The sequence below is a fragment of the Lipotes vexillifer genome, unplaced genomic scaffold, assembly GCF_000442215.2.
Source record: "Lipotes vexillifer unplaced genomic scaffold, Lipotes_vexillifer_v1.1 scaffold50, whole genome shotgun sequence".
NCBI lineage: Eukaryota > Metazoa > Chordata > Mammalia > Artiodactyla > Lipotidae > Lipotes > Lipotes vexillifer.
Genome location: NW_006784763.1, coordinates 1159764 through 1176521, shown reverse-complemented (window position 1 = coordinate 1176521; position 16758 = coordinate 1159764).

Genomic DNA, 16758 nt, shown 5'->3' with positions numbered 1-16758 from the left:
TGTGGGAAAACTGTATACCCACATGCAAAAGAATGAAATTGGACCCTTATATTAAACGATATACAAAAATCAACTCAAAATGAATTAAACGTAAGACCTGTAACTGGAAAAATTCTAGAAGAAAACAGAGAGAAAGCTTCGTAACATTGGTCTTGCAATTATTTCTTGGATATGACACTAAAAGCACAGACAACAAAAGCAAAAATAGATAAGCTGAACTACATCAAAGAAAAACCTCTGTGCAGGCAAAGGAAACAATCAGCAGAATGAAAAAGGAAGCTATAGAACAGGAGAAAATATTTGCAAACCATATCTGATAAGGGGTTAATACACAAAATGTACAAGAAACTCCTATAATTCAACAGCAAGGAAACAAATAACTTAATTAAGCAATGGGAAAAGGACTTGAATAGACATTTCTCCCATGAAGACATAAAAATGGCCAAGAGGTATTTGAAAAGATGCTCAATATCACTAATCATCAGGGAAATGTAAATCAAAACCACAACGAGGGGCTTCCCTGGTGGCACAGTGGTTGAGAGTCCACCTGCTGATGCAGGGACACAGGTTCATGCCCCGGTCCAGGAAGATCCCACATGCCGCAGAGTGGCTGGGACCGTGAGCCATGGCCGCTGAGCCTGCGCGTCCGGAGCCTGTGCTCCACAACGGGAGAGGCCACAACAGTGAGAGGCCCGCGTACCGCAAAAACAAAAAAACAAATAAAAACACAATGAGGTATCACCCTACACCTATTAGAATGGCCATTCTGTATGTTTTAAAAAGGAAAGAAAATAACAAGTGTTGTCAAGGATGTAGAGAAATTGTAACCCCTGAAAATTGACACTTTCAATAGCGACTGACAATGTAAAATGGTGCAGTCACTAAGGAAGGCAGTAGGAGGTTCCTCAAAAAATTACAAACAGAGTTACCATATGATCCAGCAATGTCACTTCTGGGTATCCATCCAAAAGAATTGAAAACAGGATCTCAAAGAGATATTAGCACTCCTATGTTCATGCAGCATTATTCGCAATAGCCAAGAGGTAGAAACAACCTTAATGTACATTGATGGATAAATGGGTAAAGAAAATGTGGTAAGTTTATATATTAGAAGATTATTCAGCTGTAATAAAGAAGGAAATCATGTCCTATGCTACAACATGTATAAAACTTGAAGGCTTTATGCTAAGTGAAATAAGCCAGCCACAAAAGGAAAAATGCTGCCTGATTCCACTTACACAAATATCTGAAGTAGACAGACTCATAAAAGCATAAAGTAGACTACTGGTGGTTGCCAGGGGCTGGGAGTGGGGTGTGGCGATTGGGGAGTTATGGTTCCATGGATATAGACTGTTAGTCATACAAGATAAAAAAAAGTTCCAGAGATCTGCTTTACAACAATGTTCATATAGTTAACAATATGGTACTGTATACAACAATTTAAGAAAGTGGATCTCATGTTATATGTTGATTTTATTTTTTTTACCATAATAAAAAAAAAGAAAGTACATGGCATGTGAGGGAAACAACGAAGAGTTTATCCTACTGGATTGAAGAGTGAACAGGAAGGTTTCCAGAAATAAATCCAGAAAGCTAAGGTGTGACTGACTGTTAAGGGCTTTGAGTTTGGAAAATATTTCCCTTGTAGCCAGGAACTCTCAGGAGCTCTCTCCTCAGTTCCTTTGTGATACTCTTCTTCCTCTACCCACTATTTTAAAGATGATGTTCTTCAGAATTTTTTTTTTTTTTTTTTTTGCCAACTACACACTGTACTTGGTCAATCTCTCCCACATGTGGAAACTCAGTTCCTTTCTATACTCACAAATCCAAAATCTATTCTTCTAACCAAGACCCATTTCTTAAAATCCAAGTCTGTATATCATACTGCTTATGAAATCTCCACTTGAATGCAGCAGAGGTACCTCAAGCCCAACATGTTAATCTGAACTCTTCTTCCTCCTTCCACTATACCTATTTCTCTATATTCTTCTCTATTATTTTCCTTCTATATCCTCCATCTCACTAAATGACACTGCTTTTCCTCACTGCCGAAGAGTTAGCATCTACCTCGTCTCCCATATCCAATCAGTCTCCAAACCCTCCTAAACTTCCTCCCAAATATTTCCATTTAGTCTATCCATCATGACAGCCATCATTGGAATTCAGATTAATATCAACACTCTCAGTACTCCATTTGTTGCTCCCCAAAACTATACTTTAATGAACAAATATTAAAAGGTTTAACTGGGAACAAGGTGAGGGAATTCATGGATAATATTCATCTTATATGCTTAGTCCCTGAGATATCAAGGATTAGCTGAATGCATCATCAGATTGCATAGCATTAGATATGAGAATTAAATATGTCTGTTGAGAAAAGTAAAAGTCACTTGGGGAGTAAGGATTTTATTTTGCTAAGTCTGGAAGTCCCAATCAGATAAATATGAGTAAGTGTACTGTTTTACATTCTCATTCTATCTCCTTATTTAGCAGATGCTCTTGATGCTCTTGTGTTTACATTCCTCATTTAAAAGCCTCCACTGGACATACAAGACCTGTGTATGACTAACTTCTGTGAACTTAAAGCTTTATTTTGAAAAAAAGAGTCTAATTGTCAGCTCAGCAACTGGGGAAAGGGGATTTTATGGCACTTATATACCACTTTTTAGAGAAGTTATCAATGTAATTTTTAGAGAGTTATCAATATAAGTAGAAAGGAACCTTGAAATGTGGCTAAAAGTAGTGTTTATGTTATTATTATAACAACTACATGACACAGAGCAGCTCTTCTGCTTCTGTACTAGCTTTCTGGCTTAAACTCCAAGAGGAGATTACCTGAATTACAAGTACAGCCAGAGAACAAAAACTATTGGCTGGAATGAACAAAACGGTCACGTGAGCATAACCCAAGGGCAGGTTACACTTTAGCTATCTGTTATGGAAGATAAAATTAGCTACATTACCTTTTATAACATTTACAATATATTTAAACCCTGTGAAATGTACTAGACCTTACACTCTTGTGTCATGTTCTTTGAGATTAGTGAGTCAACTCTCTCTAAAGCAATTCCTCAAAAACTGGTATCTGATAGATTTTCAAAATTGCAGAGCACTATGCTAAAGAATCTGTCTATATTGATAATACTTGAATTCAAACATCAATTTTGAAATTGCAATTGCCTTTTCACTATAATCAACTTGGTCGTTTGAAGTGAAGACTCAGCTCAAAATCAGGGGAAAAAAATCTAGTTTACTTATTATAAAGCTCTTTGTAAATATGCCTTGAAAACCAAATAAAAATTGGATCTTCAATTTAATTTAATGTTCAAGAGAGAAAATAAACATAGTTATCCATTAAGGCTGACCATCATATTCATTTAAATTCAATATTTAACTCTTTCCTGTCATTGGGACTGAATTCCGAAGTATCCATGCAGGGGTTTTCCTCTGCACTAACCACAGCATTAGAAAATATTCATGACTGATTTCCCACAATCAAAACCTAGAATATGTTGGTTCAGTTTAACACTATGGCATAATATATTATAGTTCAGTTGTTAGGCTGATGGTACATTAACTCAGTGTTTAATATAATGCCAAATTAACTTTTATAAATTTAAATATGGTACTCTTAGAAATATTCACCTCAATATCTTGTAAGCATTATACTACTGCCATATATTTTGCAGATGGTTAAAAGGCATAAGACATTCCATATCTTCTCCTTTGAAGAATCCAAATTTGTGTTGTGTATCTCCCCAATTCATGACAATTGAATGTCATTATTTCCTTAGAAAAAATAACAATGAGAAATATTAAGGGTCCTGCTATCATATGCTTCTGTATGCCTAGCATGTGAAATACCATGAAAGGCTATAAATTATTGTCATCATATCTAATGATACTGAAAAGCTTAATTACTGCCACTGATGTGAGCACATAATGCCAGATCATTTTCTCTTTGTCTCTGTTCTCTTTCCATTTAAAGTCTAAGCCATATTGTCCTTTACCCTTTGGCCTCAATCTTTTATTTTTGGCTGCAAAATCTGAAGACCTCTTTCACAATTTAGATCTGTTCAAAATATTTAAACTCATTCCAAGCCTTTTAAAATGGCTAATAGGTTGAGAGAAACCTTTTGTCCAAATCATTTAAATGCAAAATAAAAAATGAATGTACTATTGATTTTCTTAGAATGTCACTTCTAACTGCAAAGAAGTACTTTATCAAATACCTTATGCTTTTCATCATAGATGAATCTTTTAATCATCTATCGATTGGCTGAAATCCTAGTAGTCTTTTCTATGTATCAATATAATTGCATATCTATTTTCATATTGTTATAACTTCCTTAGTCTTTCTTCTAAGAATCATAAAACATAACTCTGGATGAATAAGTTCACTGTGATTCCCAAAGACAAAGTAACTTTACATTACAAAAACACAAAAGACACAGGGATGATATTCTCTAACATTAAACATTAGAATATTCCACTGTATCCTAGTTCGTGTACAAATGCATACACCCTTTAAAAGTAAAAATTCTGGCAGGTTGCCAGTATTAACTTGCTATTTTTATTATAGTATTTCTTAAATGAATATAAACATAAAGGCAGCAGTAATTTTCTAGTGCTTATAGTTCATAGGTAAAAATATGAAAATCAAATATAAACACAATAATGCACCTAATAAAATTTAAATTAACAGTACTAGTTTAACACTTTGGACAATATTGTTTTGCTGAAACTAAATAATGAGCTTCTTTTATATGCTAATTCAATATCATGATGAACCCATCTGAGAATGTACACCAAAATATACACATGAAAATTATGAAAGAAATGTTCAAAATATCATCTCAAAAATTCTTCACTGGGAATGTGCTATTACACTTACTGATAACAGAACAATTATACAGGTGAGCACCCACAAAGACAGAATTCACGCAATGCAAATATGGTACTAAACGCTAAGGCAAAGCTCTTCCAGCATAACTAATACTTCTCTAGTTATTCTTTCACTGCTCTTCACTATTCATACGAATGTGAAACGTCCTTTTATAAAATTCTTTGTGGAGCTCTTTGGAGTTCTCTGGCTCACATGCATCATTTCTTAGATGAAATTTGCCTCTCTTTACTCATTAGCCTGTTACAGTTACTCTGTTATACTATGCTATTTTTGTGGTATTAAATCAAAGTCTGAATTGATTGAATAACTTAAAAGTCAAGCCATAGTCTATGAAGATGACTGCCCATTGTAAATAACTGCCAAAAAAATAAGGTTTTCAAATAACTGGTCAAAATAATTCCATATGAATACAATAGTAGATGTAGAATATGTATTAGCTTTTTAATTTTAGGATATATCAATTTAGTGGCAGCCAATAATGTCCTCTAATATATAAAAGTAAAAATGCTGTCACTTCAGGTAAACACTGGGTCCCAGTGTAATCATAAACATGAAAACAAATGCTGGTACTGAAATCAGAGTGGAGTATTTAGTTACAAAGTAGCCATTCACATACCAAAGTATTCTTACATAAACATTTTAAGTATCACTGAAATGAAAGCCCAGATACAAAATTACTCAAAATATTTTTCCTATAGTGTAAAAGTCTTTATAATACAAATTGCCCCAAACAAAATAGATTAATTCTGAACTGGAATTTGTTTTACAGAGGCTGCTGTTAGTCATTACCTGATAATTGAGAACATTAGTGATGAGAGGCTGAGTGATCAAAGTGTAAATTCATGATTTTTGTCTACCTTTGGTGAGTGTGGACTGTGCTGTAATAGTAATAACAATGCATATACGTAATGATGTATTTATGCTTGTTCTAATGGTAATTGTAAAAACCCGTAACATTTTTTAAAATTTTAAATTTTTCAGGCCTCTCACTGTTGTGGCCTCTCCCGTTGCGGAGCACAGGCTCCGGACGCGCAGGCTCAGCGGCCATGGCTCACGGGCTCAGCTGCTCCGTGGCATGTGGGATCTTCCCAGACCGGGGCACGAACCCATGTCCCCTGCTTCGGCAGGCGGACTCTCAACCACTGCGCCACCAGGGAAGCCCCATCTTAACCATTTTTAAGTGTACAGCTCAGTAGTTTTAATTCCATTCCATTCACATTGTTGTACAGCCAATCTCCAGAACTCTTTTCATCTTGAAACACTGAAAACTCCATACCCATTAGAAAACTCCCCATCCCTTCCTCCCCCAGTGCATGGAAACCACCATTCTACTCTGTCTCCATGAATTTGACTGCTCTAGGTACCTCACATAAGTGGAATCATACAGTATTTGTTCTTTTGTGACTAAAATATTTAACTTAGCATAATGTCCTAGAGGTTTATCCATGTTATAGCATGAGTCAGAATTTCCTTCCTTTTAAGGCTGAATATTTAATTGTATGTAATGCCACATTTGTTTTTTCATTCATATAACCATGGACACTTAGGGTGCTTCTGGTTTTTGGCTATTGTGAATAGTGCTGCTACTAACATGGCTTTATAAGTATCTCTTCAAGTCCCTGCTTTCAGTTCTTTTGGGATATACACAGAAGTGAAAATGCTGGATCATATGGTAAATTCATTTATTTGTTTGTTTGTTTGTAAGGAATTGCCATACTCAGTGGTGCACCAGTTTTCATTCCCACCAACAGTGCACAAGTGTTCCAACCCCTCCACATCCTCACCAACGCTTGATTTCAGAGATGTTTTGTTTTGTTTTTTGTTTGTTTGTTTTGTAATTGTACCCATCCTCATTGTTATGAAATGCCCATTACTTTTGATCGAAGACCTCATTAGAGCTATTTTCAGGATTTTCTTAGTGGCGCTTAAGTTATTTTCTTGTCAGTATTGATCAACCAGAATGTTAATTGTAAATTATGATAACAAAATAGAACCACAAATTATACTTAGTTAATTTTTAAAAGCTAAACAATTGTATTTCAAATCTGAAACTCTATCTCATAATCATTTTTATCTCTTTAAAATTTTTATAACAGAACTCTGATAATGTGTGGTTTCTTAGGAATGTACTACAGCGTTATGAAAGAATAGATTATCTTTGTTCTGCTTATATCCAAAGTATAAGAATGAGTGGCTTATTTCTAATTCTGCTTCTGCCACTGATCTGCAGTGGTGTCACTTATTAACTATTCCTATACTACTTGAGAGGAAAGCATTGATTTTCATTTTCTCATAGTTTCGATAAAATATTGTTAAATCTTTCAGAGGAGTTTGGTAACGTCATGTTATGATTTGCCTTTTTTAATTATGTACTTACCATTCTCTTACCTCTTTCGTTGTTATGATATTTCCTACATATCTCTGAGTACTGAACATATACGCGTTTGTAAGAGTTGAAAATTTGTCACACAAGATACATATTCATGGTGATGAAATTAGCTGAGAGATGCTGGACACTTCAGAATGTAGCTGACATTCTAAAATTTCCACACTGCCAGGACTACAGCCCAATTCTAGAGGAGGAAGTACCCTTTCATTCCTTCACTGGTAGCAACTAAGTGACCAGCAGAAAACATGAGGTCCTTCTGTTTGATAAAGTCCTGGGAGCTTTGGCCCCACAGATTTCACCTCTATCTGAACAAAAAAAACATCCGTCCCAGAGCTGATGAAACTTCTAGAAAAGTAAAAACTAAAACTAAAATAAAATAAAATGTCACTTCTGGACCAATTATGATCAAGCTAGTATAACTTTATAATGCATTTGACAGGGAAAAAAGAAGCCTTTACCATCTCCCCTGTAGATAAATTATTGGAGAAGTAAATTGCAATGCATGATCAATTATGTACATTTCACTTTGTCAAAATGAGAAAGTTATTTCCCAAATACCTGAGAGTTCTGGCAATTACTATTTTGCATAAAAGCTAATTATTCAAAGGTGTTGATCATTTCAATTCTATCTTTTGAAAAGAAATTTGAATCTTGCTACAACTGCTAAACTTGCAAATTGTTCATTAATTTTGGCCCTGGCTCTAACCTTAAAGCACTAAATATTTTAATGCTTCCTGATAAAAGAATAAATTCCTCTCTATACTCAAGTGTATGGTACACAGATTTTCCTGAATAAGCTAAAGAAAACAATGCATTAAAGTTCACTGTTAAACTTATTTGTTACAATTGACCCTAAATTTTCTTGTATTGGCAACAATTACATACTGATCCACATTACATACTTGATATACAAATAAGACCTTTGCCCAAAAGCTTTAAAATAATGGATGAACCATAATTTTTCATGGTGGTATTTATCATAGCAGAGTTAACAATGATGAATCAGTTTGTAATGTGTTAAGGTCATAAACTTTTTTCTAGACTTTCATTCTCATTAAAATATACTTGTAATTTTACAGTTCTATAATATCAATACTTTTCAGTTATCTCCCTTTTATTTTTACTAATATTTCATTTAAAACTCATCTTTTCAATATAATAACACATGAAGGTTTATCTGTGTTGCTCCTCAGTTTTCTCTCTACGATTTTCTATTTCAGATCATTTTCCATTATAGCCGTATTCTTTTCTTTTATACACTTACTTATTTTATTTATTTTATTTTTGGCTGCGTTGGGTCTGCATTGCTGCACGCAGGCTTTCTCTGGTTGCGGCAAGCGGGAGCTACTCTTCGTTGCGGTGCGCGGGCTTCTCAATGTGGTGGCTTCTCTTGTTGAGGAGCATGGGCTCCAGGCATGCAGGCTTCAGCAGTTGTGGCTCACAGCCTCTAGAGCACAGGCTCAGTAGTTGTGGCGCACGGGCTTAGGTGCTCCGTGGCATGTGGGATCTTCCCGGACCAGGGCTTGAACCCATGTCCCCTGTGTTGGCAGGTGGACTCTCAACCACTGCACCACCATGGAAGCCCCAGCCATATTCTTGTTAATACTGAATACAAACATTTTTATTATTCTCACTCTACTTATTACAGACTAGTGAATCACCTGCTCAGTATAACAGTTTTTCATTGACTGTCCTCTCTCTATTCATCAATTCCTCCTTTCAAATTTTCTACGCAGCTGGCTTTTCCCAATACATTTCTTATTCTGTCAAGGGTGACTGAAACTATTTTCTGGTTTTACATTTAGTGGGGCTGATGGCACTTTTCCCAGAATCTCTTTGACTATACTGCCATGTCAGAAAATACACCCTTATCATTTCATACTTTTACTTATACTCATTTGTATTAGTTTAATTAGTATGGCTGGTACTACTTCATTCCCATCATTTTATCCACGTGTAAGAATTTTTTCTTCTTCTGAACAATTAATATGGTCTACGCTATCTCTGTGCTTGCAATAAATAAACATAAATATGGGGATAATATATATGAAACAATATTTTCTAAATTATATTATTAATATATAGTAATAGGACTTATAAATATTTTCTTAGGCTAGTACTTATAGTCACAGGCTCTTGAGTTACACTTCAAGCTGGGAGTTGACAGACATCACCTGATATTACAGAAATAAGGATGCTGATTGGTGGTTATATTACTCTACTTCTCAAAAAAAAATCATATCTTTTTTTGGAAGGGAGGTTAAGACTGATTTCACCTTTTTACTCAAAATGATAATTAACAGTGATGAAAAATTACAGGGTTTCTACTTTGCTTATTACTAGCAGTCAACTATTAAATCCAAGCCTTAGCCATTCAACAGCAATCCTGGGTAGACTCTCTGTGCAAACTCTTCACAGAAAGGGAAAAAAGCAAAACTTACATATGCAGTGTGCTTACAGCCCCTACAACGACTAGGGAAAAAAGGACATCCCACAAAAGTAGAGAGCATTCTGAACGTTTCAGTTGGACCTTTACCTCCTTTATCCCTTATAGATTTCCACTGTTATGATTCTAGCAATACCTCAATTCCCAGATAGTACATTCCAACCTCTGATCACCTCATATCTGCCTTTCAAATTAAACACTCTGTCACAGAAAAGGAATAATTTTTCAGCATTCCTGTATCTTGGCTTGAATTTCTGCTTCTTGATTTTGATCCCTGCTGATCCTTACTGTGTCTTGAGACCAGATTCTGGTCACTCTCTGACTCCTGGCTCTTCCCCAACTCAGTTTCCTGACTGGATTCCTATTCTTATATGTTAGCTTCAGTTTTTAGTCTTCCTGAACACAAGATTTATCTTCATATAGACTCAAAATTTGCTTGGTCTATATCTGGAAATATTTTTTTTAAAGTCAGTGAGGAAAATGGTCAATTTAGTACACGTGTCTACTCTCCCATGTGTAAAAATAATAGAAAATAAGAAAATAATTCTCATTACTTGCAGATGATATAATTTAGATTCCTTGAAAATCCACCTATATGAACAAAAAAATATAATAAAATAAGAGACTTCAGCAAGATGGCCTGATACAATGTCAACTTACAAAAGCAATAGTTCTCTAGTACACCACATCTCCTACACACTCCCCAACAACTAGAAACTGCAATAGAAAAGAAGATCACATTAACAAACTATGCAAAAAGAAATAAAACCTATAAAATACACATAAACCTTACAAGAAATATAAGTATGCAGAGTAAGAAAATAAGTAAGTGAGCGAAACTGTACTAAGGATCAAAAAGAAACCCTAAGTAGATTAATTCCTGAATGGGAAAGTTCAGTAAAGATGCTATACAACCACAAATCAATATATAAACTCAATGTGATATCAATAATCTCAATCAAAAACCTCAAAGGGATTTTTAAATAGAATTTGTAAAGCTGATAGTAAGGTTTATATTGAATAGAATGTGTACAGAAATGGTCAAAGCAATTGCGAAAAAATAAAGCACTAAAACTAGAACTTGCCCAATCAGATATCAAAATATACTATACATAATTAAATATTGTGATATGAGCACAGTGATATAAACACAGACCAATAAACCATAATAAAATTTATGTAGGAATTGTGTATACTATACAAGTGACATTCAAAATCAATTTGTAAAGGGAATGAACTATTCAGAAAATGGTGAGAGGATAGTTGGCTATATTTATTAAAGAGTAACACTGAATTCATATCTCATAAAATAGACAAAAGTACATGATCGATCAATGGTTAGACAATGTACTGTAAAAGTATTAAAAGGAAATATCAACAAATATTTTTATAATTTTAAAGTAATTAGGGCTTCATAAGCAAAGCACAATAAGAAGCCATAAAGGAAAAGAATAATAGGTTTGACCATATAAAAACTGTTTAAACTTTAATATTTCAGATGATACTGTCTTAGTTTGAATTACTGCAAAGGAGAGCATGAGAAAGAAATTTCAATGTAGGTAATTTACGTTGAAAGTGATCACAGAGAACCGGAGTAAGGAAATGGGACACAGAAAATGAGGAAAAGTGAATGTAAAGGGTATGGAATTTTTGTAGGCTGATGTGGTAGGCAATGGGGTCTCAATTTCCCATAATGCCTCCCCAGATTGCTCATGAAAAAAGAGAGGAAAGTGAACATTTATATACCGTTTCCTGCCCCACTTTGGTTGAGGGTCACCCTCAGAGCACTAAGTTCCCCATATTTCTGGGCTGACTTACACACTGACTGCATTCCAATGACTTCAGAAAGAAGAGAGAAAAGCACAGCTTGCACTTACGGCAGTGCTATGTTCCTGTGAGTCTGAGCGTGCACAGAACTTTCCAGCATGCTAGGGTTGAAATCAGATGTCGATCAATGAGATGTGCCAGCACACTGAAGGGCTGGCTGCAGTTTACTCTTTGTACCATTCTTAGTCATCAGTGTCCCACGTTAAAACCACTCCGTCACTAACTTTTCAAACTGGTGGTTAGCCACAGTCTTTAAAAAATGCTTGATACAAAAGAGTTAGTGGAGTAAGTTACGGTACCCAGAGCGATAGCCAAGTGCAAGTCATAATATTCTCCTTTCTCTACCACCAATTCTAGAATTCCCAAGCTTAAATCCTAGGGTTCTTGTCAGGCCCTAAAAAGGGGAATTATAAATTGTCCATCGATAGTCAGAACTTTAGTGAAGGTAGAATCCTAACTGTATCCTTGGTAGAAGCTTGGGAACCAAAAGTTCTAATCCAGAGACCTTAGATTTGTGGGGGGAAAAAGCACAAATTTCTAGAGTGGGTCACTGAAGTCATATTGAGAAGGATCAATCATACTTCCTCCCCTTTGTCCTTGAATCCACGTATTCCAGCTATTGAAGGTATGGCCTCAAATATTTGGTCAAATCATATAATGCATCCTGAAGGACAGTAGTTTAATTTTACAGTACATCATTTCCAAGCAGCCATTGCTGAGATTAAAACAGATTATTTCAAAGAGTAGGATCTACTCATCAGATTGGCTGCTTGGTGAAGAGATCCCACAGTCATGACTGAGGATTTGTTTTGATGTATCCCACATCAGTAAGTCTGACTTTCTCCAAACTCACATAGTGGCGTTCTACACTACAAGTACACTACACTACCATAGCACAGGTAAGTTCATATAGGGACTGAGTGTCAATTTTAGTAATAATGAATCACTCCCCCCCAGGCTGGAAAGGATCTTCTATAACAACCTGACACTAAATGGAGAGCTGGTCTGCTCAGTGATGTACCATGTCAAGAACCCAGAATTGATCCCTGCTGCTGATACATCAGGCATTTAGTAGTGACAGCAGCTACAGCATCCTGGGTAAAAAGCCCATGCTGTTGGCGCCATGCATAGCCTTCATCGGTACTACCGTGGCTATTCAATTTATGGGCCCTTATGGTAAGCAGTAAGGCGCCTGAGGACAAAGGCTGGCGTACATCTATCAGATGAAACATCCTGTCCACTGGTTGTTCAATGTCTCCTCCAGAGTGAATTCTTTTTGCTAGGCATTGGCATGAGACATCCATGCATCCACCCCCATGAGTTCATCCATATATTAGCTCTTTTAAAAATATCCTTGCCTGTAATATTCTAGTCATTCTTATCCCAAGCCATTGACCAGGAAGTCCATCAACTTTTCCAATAAAAGATCCATATAGTAAATATTTTAGATTTGGTGAATCATACAATCTCTGTTGCAGCTACTCAAATCTGCCTCCATAGCACAAAAATAGCCATTGATATTACATAAATGAATGTGTGGTTGTGTTTCAATGAAATGTTATTTATGGACACTGAAATTTGAGTTTCATATGATTTTCACACATCATGAAGTATTATTCTTTTTGAATTTTTTCCAACCATTTAAAAATATAAAACCAATTTTTAACTCACAAGCTATGTAAAAACAGACAATGGAGCAGGTATAGCTTTCGGGACATGCCAACCCCTGCCTTGAACCAACAAGCAAGGCCATGCTCTGCTGCGTGGGAAATCAGAGTCTTACTTCGGGCCAGTTTTCTTTCCAGATAAAGTAGAAAACTAGGTATACTCCTCACGGTTCTGCCCAATGAAATACTTTCCTCGCATCAATGTCTTTTAGAACTGCCCCTGAGTGGGCCTGTAGAGCACCAGTATTCCATCTGGTTCACACTGAGCCAGTCTCCAGGGCCAAATTTCTCCGCTACTCCATCAGCTAGCTAAAAGGAATGTTCCATGAAGTATAAGCGGAGGAAGAGGCATCAGTTTACCTGTCCTTTGATCTTGTTTGGGTCTAATCCCTACTATAAAATTTCCAGCATGCAATAAATTGCTATGTATCTGCCAGACCTTATTATTTGGTGGATCTGACAAACCCTTCTGCTAGGTCACTTCAGTCTCATGGTTGTTTGATGCATCATGAAATGGGACTCAGTCTCTAAAAGGGCTCAACAGCCTCCCCAAATCTGATTTGTAAAGTTTTCTGCTGCTGAAGGCATCACCTTCTTCTAGGTGTCTGGGTGAATTGCAACAGCTCTCTCACGGGGCGTTTTACTTCTAGTACCACTGGATCTGCTGGGTCATACACCCTGAAGGGCAGGACAGTTTATACAATGGCCTAGAGCTGGTGAAGAAGCCTTTCTTTCTCTGGACCTCACACAAATCCAGCATTCTTCCAAGTAATCAAATAGCCGTTAGAAGGATTATTCCCAAGTATGGTGTTGCCTCCAAAATTCAAAAAAGTCCAAGTGTACCAAGCCAAGCACTGTCCATTTTTCTCAGAGTTGAAGAGTAGAAGATACAACAATTTGTTCTCTAATTTGATGGGATGTTTCACACACACAACCCCACCCAAACCATTCCCCCAAATTTCACCTATTTGACAAGTCCCTAAATCTTACAGGATTCATCTTCCATCCTCTCTTACACATGTGTTTTAGTAGAGCATCCAGGGTACTGGCCACTTCCTTTCTATCGGGTCTGATTCTTGAGATAATCAATATAGTAATAATTTTGTAGAATGTCGAAATTATCAAAGATTTTTCAGACTATGTTGTGGCACAGAACCACGTATATAACATAGCCCTGTTGAATATGTTGAGTATGAACATAGCCCAAAGTGAATATGTACTGTAGTCCTTCCCATTTTTACCCTCATTAATGATACAGACCGAAAAGAACATATTTACCAGATCGATAGTCACACATCAAGTACCAGAGGTTATGTTTCTGCTCCAATAAAAATACCACATCTGGTGCAACAGCAGCAATTGCTGATACAATTTGGTAAAGCTTACAGTGATTTACCTAGATATGCTAAAATTCATCTGTTTTTGTATAAACCACATAAGTGAACTAAACAGGACTATGTTAAAACCACCACCCTTGTACCTTTTAAGTTTAAGGGAAGTGTCAATCTCTGAAATTCCATTTGGGGACCAGGGATAGAATGGCTTATAGACTCATTTGGATTTACTAATCAGTGAGTCCATTTATTACCTCTAACCAGGGAGGTGTGATAGCATTCTGCATCTCTCAGTATCAGTGTCAACTGAAACTCTGCATCCCACATCTCTCAAAAACGTAGGAATTTCTCCTTCCTCCTATATGCAGTCAACCTGGTTAATTGCCACAGGTCTCACTGGAAAATAAGGGAATATTTTTTGTATACTCTTGTAATGATGTTGCAAAATCCTCCTCAAGGAGACCTGGCCTTTCTTCAATTGATTACACCTAGGAGTGAGAACAGGCTCAGTCTTTGAACCAGGGTGAGGCACTGGATTTTTCATTGTGTCAAAAACAGATTCCTTCCATCCTGCTATTTATTTTATTTTATTTTATTACTATATTTTATACAAGGCAAGAAATACCCTAATTGATTGCCCATCTCTCTCACCCTAGAAACACCAGGGTCTAACAGTCATTGCCAGAGATCACTGTAGATTAAGGCAACCAGATTACCACTCTAACCCTGCTGACCATCATAGTAATTATATCCCACTCAACTCCAGTGCCTAAGAGATGCCTCCTGGCCTCTGATTTCCCACGAATCTATCATTGTGAGTCCAGTTCCATGGCAGCCCACTCCACTGTTAGTACCAGCCTTCAGAAGATAACCAACACTGAGCTTCCCAGACTGTATTAGTGTTCTCCTCACAAGTCCATTCTTCATTACTTCATTGAAGGAAGGGTCCTCTGGACTTTTCTGGTAAAGTAGTGGGTTTTTTAATCTCCCATAAAAAAATACATTCTAATACTCTCTCCTCCCTCTCCTCTGACCCCTTCTTCAATATGCTGACAAGATAGTTAATGCATCTCCAAGTCATTTACTGAAGACCATCACCATGTTTAAGTTTCAAGGGGCCACACTAGAACCATACAAGATGGGCTTCAAGTGTCCTGGTGCAGGAGAGTGCTCTTAAGCCAAGAAATTCCCCTTGTCATGTGTTAGCTTGAGTGCTTGCTACATGCCAGGTACTCTCATAAATGTTTTACATATATTGACATTTTCAGCTCTCACAGTATTCCTTGAAAGTCAGATTATTATTATTTATTTCTAGTAAGCTAAAATCCATAAATAGAGGTGGTTAAATAAATTATGATACATTAATACTACTGTACAAATGTAACCATTTAAAATGAAGTAGCTTTATACGTTTTGGCCTCGAAAGATCTATAAAATATATCACTAAGTGAAAAATTCAAGTTAAAAAATATGCCAGTATTACTTTTCCATTTATGTGAAAGGAGAAGGAAGAAGAGAAGGGGAGGTGGAGGAGGTGGAGGGGGGAGGAATGTGTTTTTATATATATAGCTGGATACAGACCAACGCACAGAAAGGAGACTAAAAGCATTTTGCAGACGTTACCTCTGGGAAAAGCAGTTAAAGTTTGGGAAGGAAAAGGAGAGAATAACTTTCATATTCTACTACATAAATTTTTATACTGTCTGCATCTTTTGAAAATAAAGATGTGTTCATGTATTATTTTTATAACCAAAATATTAAAAATATCAGTGACATCTAGCTTATGACAATGAATCTGCTGAGAACGAGCCCAGAGAGGAAGACTGTAAAGATACAAAATGAAAATCATTACTTGTCTGCCTGCTCTGCCTTAATTTTTCTTCTTCTTAAAAGAGAAACTCATGTGTCTTTTTCAGAAAGCCTATTTCTAAACAGAATCTCAGACCTGTTTTTCTTTTACTTTTGTTTGAGCAATTTTACCTTACTGATCCACGTACATAACTGTACGCATACATATACATATAATACATTAAACGTAGAAAATTGCCATTTTATAGGTTAAAGATAGTTGAATATTGGCAATTTTGTATGGTTCAACCCTATAAAATATCAAACTAACGTCAAAATTAGTGTTAATTTCCAGCTCTTCATTTCTAGGAAGAAAATCCAGATATCCTATTTCTTTCCCT